Raw genomic sequence first — 14,193 nt, 5'->3', positions numbered from 1 at the left:
AGGGAGGAAGGAAAGGAGGGAGGAAGAAGGAAGGAAGGAAAAGAGGGAGGAAGAAGGAAGGAAAGAAAGGATGAAGGAAGGAAGGGAGGAAGAAGGAAGGAAAGGAGGAAGGAAGGACAGACGGAAGGAAGGAAAGGAGGGAGGAAGGGAGGAAGAAAGAAGGAAGGAAAGAAGGAAGGAAGGAAGGAAAGGAGGGAGGAAGGAAAGGAGGGAGAAAGGAAGGAAGGAAGGGAGGAAGGAAAGAAGGAAAGGAAGGAGGAAGGGAAGAAGAAAGAAGAAAGAAGGGAGGAAGGAAGGGAGGAAGGAAAGGAGGGAGGAAGAAGGAAGGAAGGAAAAGAGGGAGGAAGAAGGAAGGAAAGAAAGGATGAAGGAAGGAAGGGAGGAAGAAGGAAGGAAAGGAGGAAGGAAGGACAGACGGAAGGAAGGAAAGGGGGGGGGAAAGAAGGAAGGAAGGAAGGAAGGAAGGAAGGGAGGAAGATGTAAGGAAAGGAGGGAGGAAGGAAAGGAGGGAGGAAGGACAGAAGGAAGTGAGGAAAGAGAGAGGAAGGAAAGAAAGAGAGAAGGAGGAAAGAAGGAACAGTCAAAACAGACGGGGTCAATTTGACCCGGGAGGACGACACGAAGGTTAAGCAACAATTCAAGAAGGCAGCAGTTCGTCTGGAATGCAGCGTTTGAGGGGGTGAAAAAAAGGAGGAGAAGAAATAAACAGCAGTCGAGCTGCAGCAGGAGGAGTGAACAGCAGACAGCAGGCAGAAATTATATGCTGCATAAAAGGATGTTAGCATATGTTAGTGTTGTGTTCACAGCGTGTTGCACTGCCTCTAAAAGCTCCAAAACGCTCCTTTAATGCAGGTTTAAAGGACAATTTATTTTAAAAGAAACACATTTGTTACATTAGTTGTACAAACGCAGACTTTTAGTGAAGAAGAAAATGTACTTCTAAAGAATAGTTGGAGGCTCTTCAGTTCACTTCAACACACATTTCCTCAGATCAACCATCAAGTGGCCGTTAGAGGACCTACGATGGCATCATCATTCAGCGGTGCAATGTCTGGTGCTTGATAGAAGAAAAACAAAAAGAGAAACACAAGAATACAGTTTCTGTATCAGGAATTAGAAAGTTGTATTAAGAAGTCGCACTCCAAACTGAAAATCATCCGACACAAACTCTGTGTGTCACTAATCTTTGTGTCGGCCTCCTGGGTCAAATTGATCCCGTCTGTTTTGACTGTTCCTTCTTTCCTCCCTTCTTTCCTTCCCTCCTTCCTTCCTTCCTTCCTTCCTTCCTTTCCTTCCTTTCCTGCCTCCCTTCCTTCTTTCCTCCCTCCCTTCCTTCCTTCCTTCCTTCCTTCCTTCCTTCCTTCCTCCCTCCTTCTCTCTTTCTTTCCTTCCTCTCTCTTTCCTCCCTTCCTTCTTTCCTTCCTTTCTCCCTCCCTCTTCTTTACTTCCCTCCTCCCTTCCTTCCTTTCCTTCCTCCTCCTCTCTTTCTTTCCTCCCCCCTACCTTCCTCCCTTCCTTCTTTCCTCTGTCCTTTCCTTCCTTCCTTCTTCCCTTCCTCTTTTCCTTTTTCCCTCCCTCCCTCTGTCCTTCTTTCCTCCCTCCCTCCCTCCTACCTTCCTTCCTTCCTTCTTTTCTGCGTCCTTCCTCCCTCCCTCCTTTCTCTCCTTCTTCCTCCCTTCCTTCTTTCCTTCCTTCCTCCCTCCCTCCTTTCCTCCCTTCTTCCTCCCTTCCATCCTTCCTTCCTTGACTCAAGGACAACAGGAGGGTTAAAGTTGTGCTTTGTAACTTTTAAATGTACGTAAAGTAAATTCTTTCTCATCCATACTTTCAGTCTGCTGAATCCTATTATTTTCTAAAGTGGTCGGGTACAACCCCTTTCTGGATCTGCAAAAGTGAGAGTATCATCATATCTGTTAGCCCAAGCAACAAAGTTAACAAAGGTCCTGCTAAGTGAGCAGTTATCCACAGCAGTGGGTGGGAGTAGTGAGTCACTTCATAGTTTACCAGCTACCATAAAACATAAATAGAAGAAGGAAGGTTGGAAGTGTTGAGAATATCAAATAATAAAAAAGAGTAAAATCAGCAGGATAAAAAAGACACAAGCAGTGGATTGAGACAGGATTAACCCTTCATGGTCCAACAATAAGGCAAAAACTGTCTCTGAAGTGCCCTCTGCATTACTCCACTTATTTATGTATTTCTGTTTCTATACCTTTTCATTATGCACTTACGCCCAAAGGCACTTACGCCACGCAGTTCACGCCATGCGCTATAGATCGTTAAAATGGGGCCCATAGTCTCACTTTAAATAACGGGTTCACAATTTTTCAAGTTTGTCTTAAAACATCAGTCAGGTGTCGTTATAAACAGGGAAAGAGGTTTTCCCCTCACTGTAATCATTCCTCCTGTGTAAACTGGCTATTAAAGGATCCCTTTCAAATGTGCTTTCAGTGTAAGTGATGGGAGATAAATCCACAGTGTGTGTTCTTTATACTGTATGAAAAGCTTCTCCTCCAGTTTAAATGATATCCCTGCAGCATCTTAAAGCAGGAGGCTCGATACGTTGATATATCTAAAGAAGGAATGAACCAGCACTAGGATCAGCACCTTGGAGAGCGCCACGGCACAAAACCCTGACAACTTATGATGATGATTTTTACATGATTAAACTTAATGATTCAATCTTTAAACAATATTCAACAAATATTCTTTAAGATTTGAGATTACAGTGATCAAGTTTCCATACTTTCAGTAATTACAATCCTGCTGATTTTACCTTTACATGACTGAAAACGATATTAGAAACAATTTTTTTTTTTTTTTACAGCAAATGAATGAATCCTCTTCCTTCTCAATTTCTCAGGAGCAGCAGGGACCAGTGTGCTCATACTGGATGATGAGCTTTCACTTCCCACATAAGCAGATCTGTTTGCTATGCACAGAATCGCTCCTCTTCTAACTAGTTGGCAAAATGTCATTATAAGAGCAATCCACCAAGGTACAAGTGCAACTGCTTTTTTAAGAGAATGGGAGGTGACACTCTGGGAGGTGACTTTTATGTCCAAAACACATCCATGAATACACTGAGAGACTAAGTACAACTCTTTTGAACCATGCACCTGGCACTTCAACCACTTTTTTTTATGCCATTAAACTAGCAAAAGTGGATTTGGGTACACTCTAAATGCACCATGCACTTAAATCATCAAAATAGAGCCATGTAACATTGAAAGATATCTACTTGATTTGACTCATTTAGACGACTGAAGCTTAATATCGGCTTCAGTTAAACCGTTAAATACATTTTTGCAGAGAAGGAGGACTGTGGATTTTAGTCCTCCATCACTTCACCATGTCATATTTTAACCCCTTTTAAATCATATATACTTAACATCAAAGCAAGCTGTTTCAACCATACTGGCCTGTTTCCATTCATTTCTGTAAGGTAAGAAAATCATCTACTTGCACTAGCAAATTTTTGCACGTCTCAAGTTTTTGCCTTTAGAGGTTGGATGACTCGGCACATTACATTTGATGCATACTGAAACCATCAGACCTCACTAAGATTCCCTACAGGACATACTGTGTCTGCAGGAGGACAAAACATGCAGGAAATGTAGATCAGGTATGTACAGTGCATTCAAGAGCAGAGAATACATATAAATTATTAAAGATCCCACTGACATATGAATACATTTCCCGCTCATGCAAGGCATTTCCCTGCAGTCTATTCAAATGGATTTGTCTTCCACATGTACACGTAGCCTTCAGCCACAAGGACATCTTATGTGTTTTAATTTCCTCATGTATTCCATTTAATTGCTATCATCTTATTCAGCACAATCAGAAAATTATACTCTGCAGTTTGGCTCATCTGCTCCGTAACACAGAGCAGTTCAGGAGCAATCAGGTTTTACAACAATAAAATCATTAAATAGTCACAGGGTCACTGCAATACTGGACAATGTGCAATATTTTTCCTTCTTAACTGTCTCACATTGTTATTTTCTTACATATTTATTGAGTTTTTCAGTTGCTTTTTAATCTGCTCTTACATTTTACCTTCGTCTTATAACTTTGAGGTCTTTGTATATATGTTTTTATTTATTAATGTATCTGTCTGTAAAAGCTACTAGATACCTGAATGAATAAAATGTCTATCTGTCTATCTATCTATCTGTCTGTCTGTCTGTCTGTCTGTCTGTCTATCTATCTATCTATCTATCTATCTATCTATCTATCTATCTATCTATCTATCTATCTATCTATCTATCTATCTATCTATCTATCTATCTATCTATCTATCTATCATTGAGGATTTAAGCCAACTCCCATGAGAGATGCACAACATCAAATCTCAAAAATTGGAGGGTGCAACAGTCTGATAAAAAGGATCTCCATTGAAACCCTCGGCATGTCACCCATTTTCTCAACAGTATCTCCTTTTGAATGAAAGAACCTGCACATTTCTTTCACATCATCTGTGGGAGGAACAAACTGGAACAGCTCCTTCAGCGTGGGATCAGCTCTTTGCTCAGTCACCAACTCACAATGTGACAAACATCAATGATGTTACTCGGTCTGCACACTTCCATCTACACAACATCAATCGCCTCCGTCCCTCACTTTCACCAACCTGCACCGTTATCCTTGTAAACACCTTGATTACATCTCGTCTGGACTATTGTAACCCTCTCCTCTTTGGCCTTCCTCGGAAATCTCTTCATAAACTCCAACTGGTCCAGAACGCAGCGGCTCGTAACATCACCTGAACTCATCACTCCTGCCCTGCAGCAACTTTGCTTCAAATCCCACATTGATTTTAAGATTCTGCTCCTCACTTTCAAGATCCTTCACAACCTGGCATCATCATATCTCTCTGAACTTATTCACATCTACACACCTTCACGCACTCTTCGATCCTCTTCTGCCATCCAACTCTCTGCCAATTTAACCACCATGGGGTCAAGAGCTTTCAGCCGATCTAATCCCCCCCCCCCCCCCCCCCCCCCCCCCCCCACCCCCCCCCCCCCCCCCCCCCCCCCCGCCCCGCGCCTCTGGAGCTCCTTTCCACCAGACATTTGCACTTCTGACTCTTTCTCCTCCTTTAATTCCCGCCTGAAAACACACTAAATTCCACATGGTATACTCACACTGGACTATGTAATCACATTCATATTTATTTATGTATTTATCTATTGTCTATCCACTTCAATGTTTGCTGATTTGATTATGTTTGATGTTGTTTTTCATGTGTGTCTTGTAAGGTGTCCGTGAGTGCTTTGAAAGGCGCCTATAAATAAAATGCATTATTATTATTAAACTGGGACAATACAAATGATTCTGTGGCACCATCTCCTACTTTTGAATCTGCACCATGACTGAACATATTCACGGCACGCGTCATAACACCTTGAACACCCCAAGAAACAGTTTTTTCATTTTCATCACGACCATTGTGCGAGCTGATCAAACAGACACTTCCTCCAGACTCATCATTTCACAGAATCAGCGTAACACCATCGTCAGGCAGAGCAGGCCGTATACTCCCATTTTGACTTCACCTTCAAATAACTCCAAATGGAGCAGAAGTTTATAAAAACCAGACACAACTCAGGTATAAAAGATTCTGTGTCAGTCTCCTCAGAAAAAGGCAGAATCAGATGCTCCTATGTCAAATAATATGGTCAGTGGCATCTTCACATCACTAATAACTATAATAAATACAAATAAAAGACAAGTAGGGACTTAACCCTCCTGTTGTCCTCGAATCAAGGAAGGAAGGGAGGAAGAAGAAAGGAAAGGAGGAAGGAAAGGAGGAAGGAGGGAGGGAGGAAGGAGGAAGGAAGGAAAGGAGGAAGGAAGGAAGGAAGGGAGGGAGGGAGGAAGAAGGAAAAAGGAAGGAGGAAGGAAAGTAGGGAGGAAGGAAGGGAGGAAGAAGGAGAGAGGATGGAAGGAATGAAAGGAGGAAGGAAGGGAGGAAGGAGGGAGGAAGAAAGGAGGGAAGGAAGGGAGGAAAGGAAAGAAGGAGGGGGGGAAGGAAAGGAAGGAAGGATGGAGGAAGGGAGGACAGAGGTAAGAAGGAAGGGAGGAAGGTGGGGGGGAGGAAAGAAAGAAAGAAGGAGGGAGGGATGGAGGAAAGAAGGACAGAGGAAAGAAGGAAAGAAGGAAGGTAGGGGAAGGAAAGAAAGAGGGAAGGAAAGAGAAGGAGGAAGGACAGACGGAAGGAAGGAAGGGAGGAAAGAAGGAACAATAAAAACAGACGGGGTGAATTTGACCCGGGAGAACGACACAAAGGTTAAATCAGGCTTCAATATGTCAAAGAATACTTCACTACTCAGCCGTAAATCATCTTCACATGCGCTCTTTTGTGATTGTTCTATTGACTTGAGCACAGTGCAGTCTTTTTTCTTAATGACCTTTTTTACAGTACAAACCTTTTCAGATTCACAAACACAACAATCAACTTTAGCTCCAAAAGAAAATTTCCACCGAAACACCCGGAGAAATAAATCACCAGCACAGGCATAAGTGCAGGGGACCCTGACGCTATAATCAACAAATAATCATCTGGCAGCCTTCACAACCGTCTTTTTCTCACTTATGTGCACTGCAATCTGCTCTGGCTGACTTTTTAAATTGTTCAAGAACAATCAAGTTTCACAAATCATCAAAATCAAATCTGACGCAGAGCACCAGCGACTAATTAGAGTCACCAAATCACGGGAAAACTCAAAGGAGTGGTTCGTCCCCGTTTTTCTAATTTCTAGCATTAAGCCTCTCGGACTAATTTATAAGCTTTCATCACAACAGCTTTAAACTTTTCATAATCACTACAGTCACTCGCAGCCTGTCAACACACACTGCAGCGAAACACACGCAGTCCAACTCCACCCGGCCCTCTCTCGCTCCTTCGACACATTCAAACAAAAGTGAAAAAATGTTTCCAATTCTTTCTCATTAAATTTAGGCACAGAGCGTAAACTACTCAAAATATCACCAGAATTATCATAGCCCTGAGCCGACTCTTCACTCTGTGACAAGTCACACAATTTACCTTCCTTAATTAAAGTAAGTCTCTCACATTCTAAGTCTAATTTAGCCCCTTTCCATTTGCTGCCTCGTTTTTTTCCCTGTGCCAGTGTTTTGTCAAATTCTGTTTAATGTCACACCATTTTCAACTCAAACTCCTTCTCTTTTTACAATCTCAATAATTCCCTCTGGTGTTCAATACATAAAGGCCCAATCAGGGAGTGACGACTGAGAAACAACAGCCCCAGTTTGATTAGTAGACGTTGGTGATATTTTATGGGGGTGTTAAATCTTCCATCGCACACAAATTTGCCTTAATATTTTCCTTGAATCTTTTGTCACCAACACACATTTTATAATAATCAGCAATCTTTTGTCTTGAATTGCAGAGCAGGTGGACCCAAAGGCAGAGACTGCAGGCTGACAGAGGCTGAAAAAGTAAAAGTACTTTATTTTGGCCTGAGAAGGCAAAACAAAAAGAGGCAGAGAAGCACAAAAGATAGCAGGACAAGACTCAGACAAACCAGGTAAAACTGAACCAAAACAGGATGAGAATTAAAAGATACAATAAACACAGAGGATCGAACAGCAACTGAACCGAAAACCAAAGCCTAAAAAACACAAGTGGTTAATTACAAACAGGACACAGGTGAGTGAAACACGACACAGGTGACACACATGAGGAAAAACACAGGAAGTAAAAAATAACCACACAACCAAGGAGAAAATATTTCAAAATAATTAAAACACAATAGAAACTACAGACAGGATGTGACATCTGTATCATTTGATCTCTAGCACACAGTTCTAAAAATGCCTCATCAATGAAATTATTTACTCCTGGCACAACAAAGGCATAAGAGCAACCTTGTACATTGTAACTGCCTATTCTGTCTTCATGGGCTTCTTAGGGCAGGTATACTTGTGCTCTAAAACCCAATAATGTGACCCAAAACCATGAATATGCTCCTGAGACCACCACTCCAACCACTTTCAGCGGACACCACAATCAGTGGTAAAAGAAAACCCAAAGGGGAATTGTGCAATAACAACAGGGGAGTCGGGCTCAACATCGTATTATTAATCCATTCCACTGTTTAAAAGTTGGAGCTGGTAATGTCTGAAACATGAAGAGAGACTTTGGGAGCATCTACTCTGGAGTCTGGTGTCATTTTCCACTTATTTAGTTTGTGTTGGATTTTGTCTTCTAAAGGCTGATAATTAATTTAATTTGTTTCCCTCAAGTCTCTGTGAATAAAAATTCCCTCTTTATTTTGTTTTAACTTGAAATGATTCTCAGTCATCTGCGTTAACTCATTACTGATGGCTATTGATTCACATTTAGTTTCATTTAACTAATTCAATGTAGTCTTTTCTTGCTTTTCTTTGTAGTTTCTGCGCCAGATTCTCGTGATAATAATGAGTAACGTCTTAGTAATGGACACAATCCTCTGACAGGATGTGAAAGGATTCCTGAAGCACTCTGACAGAAACTGGACTGCAGGTTTTTAATGAAGCAGAAGATGTGCTCTCCTCCCATCTCAAAGGGAATTCAGTTCATTTTAAAGTCTTAAATTATGCAGAGTTTGCACCCCGGAGCACCGAGATGTACTCGACATCCAGTGGTGAAGAGGTGCAGAAACCATTGGATACCAATCAGTGTGCTTGATGCTCAGGTCAGCACAACACTTTGATGAGACCTAGAGGGGGAGCCTCAAGAGACATTTATGGATATCTTCAGAAGAACTGTAATTCCAGTGCTGATTACAGTGGCTTATTATTCAAGCAGTGTGGCGTCCATCAACAGAAAAAACATTAAGTGAACTGCAAGGGACTCGGGTGTGTTTTTCACGCTGATTTGGTAAGATGAGACCGGTATCAAAGAGGTGTCTAATATGAGGTTAAAGATTGCTATGGGAAATGTTCAGCTGCATTGTGAATGTTGCCTTTGAGATGAGGTGGGAGCTCAAGTCTTTTTTTCAAGGGCTCCCCTGTAATTTCACACTCTGTATGCAGACGGACAAAAAAAGCTAAAATGAGCCAATTTGTCAAGAATTGCCAACGATGAAAGTGGAAATTAGACTCGTGAATGCGTTTGAGTGTTACTGCACGAGGCTCAGAGAGAATAGGACATTAGATCACGGGGGAGTCACACACACACACACACAGAGACTTACTGTAACACCACTGGGACTGGGAAGTTAGGGCCAAGACCACACAGGGAGTGACTGATGAGGGTCTTAAACTACCAGAGGAAGGCTGCTCTCTAAAGGGCTCTTTGTTGAAGAAGGATAAGGTATGACACATCAGGATCTGGTTTGTGTTCAGGAGGTGAGTGATTAATGCTGTACTCTGCAGGGATGAGAGTGCAGAGCGGCACAGTGGGAAGATTAGCCTTTTTAGTGAAGAGGCCCAGAGCGCCTTTTGATAAGTTTCTTTCCTTCAGTTTTTACATTATTCTTTGCTCCCTCGAGGGGGAAGTAAAAGGAATGTGTCTGGTCTTCTGTAGGGCAACTGTGTAGCTGCTATCCTATGATTTCTGCATTTCAAGTGTCGCTTTCGAGTGGCTGAGTGATGGAGTCATGCTCATGTCATATCAGATAAAAAATACAGTCATCCTCCTGCAGAATATAGCCTATAGGTTGGGTATATCTGTCCCACGTGGGATCACTAGATGCGATCTCAGCAGTAAGATCAGGAAGAGCTGGATGTGTTAACGCATTAGCTGTATCAAATTTAAAAGTCAGGATGTTGTAGTGGCTGTCAGCTTATTTTGACATTTCCCTGCTCCCTAGCTGCCTAAAAGTAATTGATGCACCTCACCCAGGATGCCCCCCTGTGGCTCCGGAGTTAGAGACGTCATGGGGACTTTTGTTGCATCTCTTTCTTATCCTGTCATTTCTCTACTGGTCTAATCATATAAATGCATTAAATGGTCAAATAATAATAATAATATATATAAAATGTGGTTTTACCCATCGTGCAGTAACTATGACAACAACATTTCTTACACCTTAGGCTTGTTTATTTGAGAGCTTTGAGTTGCCTTCATATGATCATAAACATTCATTGAATAATATATATGTTATATAGGTTATTGACTGCAGTGTTTTCTAACAACCCCCTTCTTACAATCAGCTATAATCCTAAATAATAAAACCTTTATTGAGATGTTTTACTCTTTAGGGTTTCTTTTATTTCATATTAACTTTACTGCTTTGCATTTTAACCCTTGCATACAGTTCAGGGTCAAATTTGACCCATTTTTACATTTGAGAGCTGTAAAAACACCCTATACATATTTATTTTAGCCAGACTTTTCCTAATGTGACCCACAGAATACAAAAATGGAAATAAAATATATCTTTTTTTAAATTTTTGTGCAGCTGATACACTTTTTTATATGCAAATGTACAAAATTTGACCTGAGTTTATTAAGAAAAATTCAAAAATCAGCATTGAAACATAAAATAGTGTGAATGTCTTTTTTCCATAAGATTAAACAAACTGAAGAATTAATCAAACATGTATTAATGATTATCGGGGAATTTATGTGCCGAGACTAATTATGAGTCAGAATATGAACAGTATGTGAGGGTTAAAGAGAAGGTATATTACTATTAGCAAAAAGTGATATTTTAATGAACTCAAAATAAACATTGTGTCTCATTTGTGGACTTACCTGTGATGGTGGCAACCCTCCTGAGAGTTAATAAGACCTGCTCGAGCCTTCTTTCCGGCTCAGTCACGAACACAACATTTGCAGCGACATTCAATATAAATATTTCATGATTAAGTTGATAGAATAATATAATCTGCCATGTATGGAGGAGGAGGTGTGCTCACATTATGGCTTGAAAAGGGATGTTTTAAAGTTTAATTTCTCTAACAGTAATTACTCAAAAAAACTACACTGAACATGTTATTCCTAATATTCTTCATAAGAACAGCATGAGTGTTCACAAGCTTCACACAAAATCATTTCGACACTGTGAACTGACTCATAACAGAAACAGTGCTGAAGCTTCATGCACGGTGTCGGAGAAATTAATTCTAGCTACTGCAGCTGAGAAGACAGAAAGAAGTCGATGCTTTCTCTCCGGGTTAAAAGCCTCTCTGCGGTCAGCGTCAGCTCTTGGTTCAGTAAAAATCTCCTTTCCCATTAAGCTCAACCAGGTAATGAACCCCGCCGCCGCAGCTCACAGAACTTAATATAGCTGTGATCCATTTTTAATTTGATGGAAATACTTTGACTGCAAAGCCTCAAACCACAGGGTCTCTTGGCACAATAAATCACACTACATTTACACCTTTTAGCAGCTAAATTCATTTCAGACCGCAGCGTTAGTTCATTCATATTCTGTTTAAAACCCATTTAAAACCACATGATTTTTTTGTTCACACATTCATATCAACTGTTAAACGGATTTACACATCAAGTGGTCTGAGTGACGCAATCTAATTGGTCAAATCATTCACAGCTAAGGTTGAAGCTTTTTATGTTTCTCGTGGTAAGTTTTTCTTGCTCTCTCCAGCTGTTTATTATTCATGTTCCCACCTTGAACAGAGTCACTACACGCATATTAAAATTTGTTGAGTAAAAAGCCATAAAACCCCTTGAGTAGGTTAAATTATTGGAACTTTATAAAATTGTTGTTTAGCTGTGTGGCTGCAACTTTTCTGTTTTTGTTCACTCTCAACACTCTCATAGCGTAGTTCCACTATACACTACCTGCTCAGCACCAAACAGCAAACAGACACAGTTATGGCGCTTTTCCACTACACAGTTCTAGCACGACTCGACTTGGCTCGACTCTACTCGTTTTTTTTCTGCGTTTCCATCAGGGATAGTACCTGGTACCTGGTACTTTTTCAGTATCTGCTCTGGTGAGGTTCCAAGCGAGCCGAGCCGATACTAAATGTGACGTCAACAGACTGCCGGCCACTGATTGGCCAGAGAGTCACTGGAAGAGTCATGAGCCGTCCCACACAAGAATCAAACCCGCCATTTTTAAATACCAACAACAGCGAGAGCCGAGTCAAGTCGTGCTAGAACTGTATAGTGGAAAAACACAATTAGTTTCTTTAATTTTGTTTCACTTCACCATATGCTGTTAAAATCATGCAGTCTCTTCAGCTGGTCTGGAAATGAGCACCTCTAACACCTGCATAAACTCACAATACCACCACCAAACACCACAGAACATATCTATGCTGAACTGGTTTCCAGCCTTAAATGGACTTAAATCCAAAAACACGCAGCTCAACATAAGAAACACTTTTCTAAACAACACAAACTGTAATTAAGTAAAATGTGCAGCTCGTTCAACATATTCAAAGAAGCTGATGATATGTAAGCTTTCAGGTTCAGTTATCGCAGGTTTAACAGTTATATGCTGTTATTCACACAACAATTGGAAACACTACTTTTTAGTTTACTTGAATAGTTTTAGTTTGCTGTCTCTGTGAAGTAAAGAATGTGCAGCAGGGTTTTTTAGAGACAGCTACCGCTTTAGTTCTCATCCCTGTTAAATTAACAGGTTTAACATCTACCGTATATTAAAAAGCCTAAATCCACAGTAAGAAGCGAGGAGATTGGGGCAAAAACAGCAGGTTTGACAGCTTGCAATAAGCCTCCTCATGGAGAGTATTAATGCATTTGTTTAATATATTCTGAGGTAATGGAAAAAAAAGTAATATAGGGAGGAATATCCAGAAGTTTGAGTGTTTGAGGTCTGGCCGAATTTCTTCTATCTCACTTCCATCAAAATGTGGTCAGTGCCAAAATCCACCTTCTGGTATTCTTCATTAATGGTGGAAGAGAAAGAAATTAAAATGGTAGATGGACTGTACTTATATAACGCTTTTACACTGCATGTCACATTCACACATTCAGAAGAATGAAGGAAGGAAGGAAGGAAGGGAGGAAGGGAGGAAGGGAGGAAGAAGGAAGGGAAGGAGGGAGGAATAAGGAATGATGGAAGGAAAAGAGGAAGAAGGAAGGAAAGGAGGGAGGGAGGGAGGAAGGAAGGGAGGATGAAGGGAGGAAGAAGGAAGGATGGAAGGAGGGAGGAAGGAAGGGAGGAAGAAGGAAGGAAAGGACGGAGGAAGGAAGGGAGGAAAGGAAAGAAGGAAAGACGGAGGAAAGAAGGCAGGAAGGAAAGTAGGATGGAGGGAGAAAGGAAAAGAGGAAGAGAGGAAGGAAGTAAAGAAGGACAGAGGAAAGAAGGAAGGGAGGAAGGAAGGAGGGAAGGAAAGAAGGGGGATGGAGGAAGGAAAGCACGAAGGGAGGAAAGAGAGAGGAAGGAAAGAAAGAGAGAAGGAGGGAGGAAGGACAGGCGGAAGGAAGGAAGGGAGGGAGGAAAGAAGGAACAGTCAAAACAGACGGGGTCAATTTGACCCGGGAGGACGACATGAAGGTTAAGGGTCTTTTCAACAGTTGGATCCCCCAAGTTGTTTATAATAGTGATGCAAATCTAGATGTCAGCGCAGACGTTTATTCTGCTCTGTCAGAATGAGGCTCTTTGTGAGGCTTCTGCTGTCAGTCGCCTGGGAAACTGCAGCATTCAGCTCACAGCATCACTCGATATCAACTCACTCATTGCAAGTCGACACACAGGGCAGAACGTCCCTTTCTCTTTCTGTTCCGAAAAGCTCTTTCTCTCTCCGTCTCCGGCTGCTCTGCCACTTCTGTTGTCGCCGCTTGGCTGCTTGCCTGTTTTTCCTTCGCTCCCGCCTCTCCTCAGAAGCAACTTAATCACCTCCAGGCAGCACTCGCACCTGATCTCACTCCACTCATCTGTCGAGAGACCTGTGAGGAAAAAAGAGAAAGAAACAACCGCCACGCACGAACATCCTCTGAGCCCCGCAAGTAAAAAAATGTGCATTAACGCTCCTGTTGTCCTCGAGTCAAGGAAGGAAGGGAGAAAGAAGGAAGGAAAGGAGGGAGGGAGGAAGGAAGGTAAGGAGGAAGAAGTAAGAAAGGAGGGAGGAATGAAGGAATGAAGGAAGGAAGGAAGGAAGGAAGGAAGGAAGGAAGGAAGGAAGGAAGGAAGGAAGGAAGGAAGGAAGGAAGGAAGGAAGGAAGAAGTAAGAAAGGAGGGAGCAAAGTAGGGAGGATGAAAGAAGGAAATGAGGGAGGAAGGAAGGGAGGAAGAAAGA

Source organism: Scomber scombrus, chromosome 5, assembly GCF_963691925.1.
Source record: "Scomber scombrus chromosome 5, fScoSco1.1, whole genome shotgun sequence".
In the NCBI taxonomy this organism is placed as follows: Eukaryota; Metazoa; Chordata; class Actinopteri; order Scombriformes; family Scombridae; genus Scomber; species Scomber scombrus.
The sequence above is the reverse complement of the archived record's forward strand: the minus strand, read 5'-3'. Positions refer to the sequence as shown.